A 6,213-nucleotide genomic window follows, 5' to 3' on the forward strand; every position below is an offset into this window, starting at 1 on the left:
TCAATACCTTCCCCTCGGGGTAAATAAAACCCTTATCTAGAATCTCATATGTTTCGTGGACTAAAAACGGAGTAGACACACAAATACATATAGGTTTCCTGTTTTTCCTTAAAAATAAGGTGGAGACTCTAACCATTTTAATATCAGTTAGAAGAACCGGGAAGTTGCAAACTATATTGGACCCGTTCAAAATAGGGCGTAACAGAATGGCGACTCTGCTGTGGATTACCTAGGTTTTGACCTTAACAGACATAGTTTAAGTGAGCACTTGAGGTATATGTGATTATTTATTTGTTTTTATTTTTATTACTTGTAATATATATCATGAACTGCTACAATATTATCTTTGAAAGGACGCGAGCAAAGCCAAACTCGTGTTCCTTATTTGTTTGAAGACATTACATGTTACTGCTTTCGTTATACTGTCCTCGCACTTTCAATTGAGTCTTTGGCCGTACACATACACACATTGTGCACGCGAGTTGTGCTTTGCGCTCCTCCAAACCTTCTTCAAACTCCTTAGTTTCAGAGATTGGTGGGCTAGTTTTACTACTTGCCATTTTGTAATTGTCCGAATATTCTTTATCAGCTTAGGTGAATCTACTCTTAGAATTCTTAGGCCGTTGTATGTATAATTTTGATCACTGCTCTAGCCGGATTAATTTCATTCTTTATTTGTCACACATTCTTATTTGTTACATGCTCTTTACATAGTACATATTCTTTATTTGTTTCACATACTGTATTTATTAGACATTCTTTAGTTGTACATATATACTAGACATACCTTCTTCCGCCTCGTCTGCTTTATCAGACAATTTTGGTTGGCTTGTGTTGAGCTTGGAACCTTTTCAACCCTCATACCCATTTTTTGGTCTTTACGACCACCGTCACAGCCACAAAATTTTTCATACCCATTTCCGGTCTTTGTACCATTGTTTTGATTTTACCATTCTTTTTTTAATACAAAACGGCCTTGTACATTCTTTTCATCTCCGGAACACACTTTTCCAGATCCGAATTCTTGTTCTTAGCCTCACTTCTTTTCAATACAACCACCAATTCACAAAAATCATACAAATCACATAAAACACTGTATCTGGCCGAACTACGTCTGACCTGATTCTTGTCCTGACAAGATACGTAGGCAACCCTCAATAAGGGTTCGGTCTCCCTACTGTTTCAAAATAATTCACCGGAATAAAAAACTGGGACAATTATTTTGGAGCAATTCAAAGACGCTCTTCCAAAGAGGCTTCTAAGAGCGTCAATTAACCCTTGAAATCCAAAATCCAACAGCGCCAATACCAGGCTTACTCCAACCATCACTCGGATTTGGTCCCAAAATATGGGGTATAAGCTTTTCTTCTTCTTCCAAGCATCGCAGGCCGTGAAACTTTGGCTTGTCGGTGTTTAGTTTTCAACCCCAAGGGTTCAACACATGTAAATCCTTCTCCCCTCAACTATACAATAATCGTGCCAACTGACAAGGAATAATGTCAAAGCTCTGCAAACAGTTTGGTACCCAATCATTGCAATCTTACCGATGGGCGTGGAGTATTTTTAGAAACTCCTTAAAGGTCGGAATTCACTCTTATCACCTTGCTAGCGGATGCGGATTTTTTTTAAAAGCTCCGCCGACGTTGACATTTCCTCATAGCCAACCATGCCAATGGATGCAGAGTAGTCTCAAAGCTCTTCCAACGTCCGACCTTCTCATCTTGTCAATGTACTGGAGTAATGTCAAGGCTCCATCTACGGTTGACATCCTTCTTCTCAGCCGCTGTTAGAGTATTTTCGAAGCTTTGGCTTCGATAAGCTCATTCTTTCTGACCGCCTGTCAAGGTATTTTCAAAGCTCTGAGCCTACGATTGGTCCCTTCCTGGATAATTTTCAAAGCATCGTGCCTACGATCAACACACCCTTTTTCCATCTGTCGGAGTACTTGCAAAACTCCGCTTTCAATCGACACCTCTTCTTATATCTTAGCTGCAAGAACTACGCACACCTGATTCTCTTCTTAGATGAGATACGTAGGCAGCCCTTTTGGGTTCGGTATTCATTATTATAAAATCACCAAAAAAAAAAAAACCTTTTGTTTAGAAAACCACAAAAAAAAATCTTTCTTCCTACCTATCTGCACGAACTACGCACACCTAATTCTCTTCTTTGATGAGATACGTAGGCAGCCCTTTTGGGTTCGGTATTCCTTAAAAAAAATCAGAAAATTCTTTATTTGAGAGTCACAAAAATATTTTCTTTATTCTTACCTCCCTGCAAGAACTACGCACACCTGATTCTCTTCTTTGATGAGATACGTAGGCAGCCCTTCTGGGTTCGGTATTCATTATTAAAAAAAAAATTAGAAAAAAAAGTTCGAAAATTATTTGAAAATAAAAAAAAATACTTTGTTCTTACCTCTGTGAACGAAATACGCGCACCTGATTCTCATCAAAGATGAGATACGTAGGCAACCCTTATTGGGTTCGGTAACCCTTATTCAAAAAATACATTTTTTTTTAGATTCATATCTTTTGACTTGGTTGGTACCAACACAGTTAGGAATGTGCATAGGAAATAAAAAAGTAACAATCAATATGATGGAGAGGACTGACTTCGGTAAACCATAAATTCTTTTGGTACCTCTCATTCACGCTTTAAGTGACACTTGAAAAATTCTCTTGCATGCTTGTAAGACAAGAACAAAACCTCATTGTTTCATGTGCATTGGGTGGTGAGCTTTAGACAACATTCAATTGCATTGCATTGTGATCTAGAACTTGGCCTGAATGTCTGTTGAGGCGAAATTATGAGTAACACTTGGTATAGGAAAGGATCGTAGGCCTTTTTTGACCCGTTTGAGCCTTTCTAGCCTACCAAATGACATTATCGCTAGTATTCCCCCTTTGAGCCTAAAGCCTTTTCTTTGACAACAACATCATAAGCCTATATCATTTCTGAGTGCATGCACGCACTATCCCTCTCTTTTCCCGACCTCCCTGAGCGCACTAGAAACGTGCAACCACGGATATAGATCTAAGCTGAAGCTTAAAAAAAAAAAAAATCAACAGTCCCAGAAAAACAAAGACGAAGAACGACCTCCAAAGCAAGAAGGAGCCCACAAAAAAAAATCAGTCCTTCGGGATCTCGGACATACAACCCGTTATTCCTTTTTATTTTTCACACTCCGGCATACAACCCGATATTAACATCAGGACTTCGGGCGTACAACCCAGGTTCATTCTCTTAATCCCCAAAGAGTCTCGGCGTACAATCCGAACTCCAAAAAAAAAGGGGCTCCAACTTTCCAAAGAAGTCGCATAAGTACAAAAAAAAAAAGGACAACAAAACGAAGCAAATCAGCGTCAGAGCACACAAATACCAAGCACAGACATAGTGCAACTCTCAGGGAAGGATTAGTCACTCCTTACCCAAATGATATCCTACCTTTTTCCCAAGCCTACATTACAACTCGATAACAAGCCCTACGTGATCCTATGCTAAGGGTTCTCACATTAGTGGATACTTACATGACGGCCAAGCCTATGGTATCACAAGTGCATGCATTGAGCATCTTTCTGAGTATGAGTATACTTCTCTAGACGTCGCAAAGTTAAAGAAATACTGAATATGTGTGAAAAAGGGACTTTCTTTCTTGTGAGGGCACTTGAAACATGAGGATACGTATAGTTCAAAACTTTTACTTGAAGCAAGATGAACAAATCTTGTCGATACTTAGGTATGTCTGACGTACCACTTGAAGCTGTAGGAACTATCCCGAAGTCAATCTCGGTTAGCTGGGAAGAAACTGATAGAATTCTTATGCGCAAAACTAATTGTTGGTACCAACTGAAGTCAAGACGGGATTTTCTTCACTTTCCAATATTCTTTAAAACAAAAACAACAAAAAATGCATCAACAAAAAAAAAAAATTAATTATAGGCGCCCACCTTCTAATGCGGGTATTTCATTTCAAGTACATTTTTTACAGGCTCCCACCTTCTAATGCGGGTATTTCATTTCAAGTACATTTTTACAGGCGCCCATCTTCTAATGCGGGTATTTTAAATTTCAGTTCAGGCTCCCACCTTCTAATGCGGGTATTTTAATTTCAGTTCAGGTGCCCACCTTCTAATGCAGATATTTTAATTTCAGTTCAGGCGCCCACCTTCTAATGCGGGTATTTTAATTTCAGTTCAGGTGCCCACCTTCTAATGCGGATATTTTAATTTCAGTTCAGGCGCCCACCTTCTAATGCGTGTATTTTAAATTTCAGTTAAGACACCCACCTTCTAATGCGGGTATTTTAATTTCAGTCAGGCACCCACCTTCTAATGCGGGTATTTTAAATTTCAGTTCAGGCACCCACCTTCTAATGCAGATATTTTAAATTCCAGTTCAGGCGCCCACCTTCTAATGTGGTTCAGGCACCCACTTTCTAATGCGGGTATTTTAATTTCAGTTCAGCCGCTCACCTTCTAATGCGAGTATTTTAAATTTCAGTTCAGGCTCCTACCTTCTAATGCGGGTATTTTAAATTTCAGTTCAGATGCCCACCTTCTAATGTGGGTATTTTAATTTCAGTTCAGGCGCCACCTTCTAATGTGGGTATTTTAAATTTCAGTTCAAGCACCCACCTTCTAATGCGGGTATTTTAAATTTCAGTCCAGGCGCCCACCTCATAATGCTGGTATTTTAATTTCAGTCTGGCGCCCACCTTCTAATGCGGGTATTTTAATTTCAGTCAGACGCCCACCTTCTAATGCGGGTATTTTAATTTCAGTCAGACACCCACCTTCTAATGCGGGTATTTTACTTTCTGTCAGGCACCCACCTTCTAATACGAGTCTTTTAATTTTTTTATAGGCTCTCACCTTCAAATACGGGTATTCCATCTCAAAGCTCTGGCATATAAAGTAGAGTATGCATCAGGATCTTGGCACACAACACGAGTCTTCATTTCATTTCAAGGCTCCGGCACACAAACCAGAGTATGCATCAAGGTCCTCACACACAATCCAGGATCCCTTTACATTCAAAGCTTTGGCACACAACCCGATGTTTTCATCAGGGTCCCGACATACAACTTTGTAGTCCATTTTAATCCATGGCTCTGAGTTTGGTCACCCCTATAGCAATACATCATTTTCCTCCCCAAATCATTTTCCCGAACTACAATCGATCTGACTCCCATTTCAGGGATATGTAGGTAGATCGAATTCGAGCACGACCATTCTTCGTCCTACACTCGCTAGGACCATTCTAACGACACTGGGGCAAAATTTTGATCGGACGATCAAAATTTGCCACAACATCTATTAGTTACCACATTTCGAACTATATTGACCCGATTCTCGTGATTGACGAGATATGTAGGAAGCTCTATGCAGAGTTCGGTCACATCGGGGCGAGAATCATTCTTTCCCCAGCAAGTATACAATTTTGCACCCTCCCAGCGTCTCGTAGCTCGACACTGGGGCAATTTTGGAAGCGACGGCGTGGGTACGCGAATATTTTTCGCCCCTGAACAATCCTTCCCTTTTTATCATTCTTCTTTTTCTCACAACCCTGCCAACGGACTGAGAGTATTGTCAAAGCTCTATCGACGTTTGGCTTCTTTCTCCGTACATATCCTTTTAGCAATTCTTTGTCGAGCCAAAATAGGCTACACGTTAACGTCTTCGTCCGAAAACTCTTTTATCGTCTCCGGTCGAAGAGGGACAAGCTGTTGACACCTAATTTTGGCTCGACGTGCTTAAAATTAACGTTTTGGGGGGCCCTGATTCGTTAAAGAGCGCGAAATACATTTTTTTTTACACATTTTTACATTTTTCGATAATTTATTGATGATTATCCTTATTTTAGGAATTTTATCAATTTACTATTGTTTTCCAAGAATCATTATTTTGCACATATACAGCGCAATACTAATATTTTTGTGCAATTAATAATTGTTTCTTAATTTTATAGCAATACATTTTCATATCTTATACATTAATAATTACATTTTATACTTACACATGTATTAATTAACTATATTTTAGTACAGTCCGTCAGTGCAGAAAAAATCGGAGCAATTAATTTTTAAACGCTGAGCAAAAATTCAATCAAGTCAAGGTCTCGTTACCTTTTTAAAAGTTGACATTTGAGGTGATGGGTTGGGTTCTTGATCCATTGGTTAATACATTTTTAAACAATAGTTAAAAAGAGGTA

Source organism: Lycium barbarum, chromosome 8 (genome assembly GCF_019175385.1).
Source record: "Lycium barbarum isolate Lr01 chromosome 8, ASM1917538v2, whole genome shotgun sequence".
NCBI classification, from domain to species: domain Eukaryota; kingdom Viridiplantae; phylum Streptophyta; class Magnoliopsida; order Solanales; family Solanaceae; genus Lycium; species Lycium barbarum.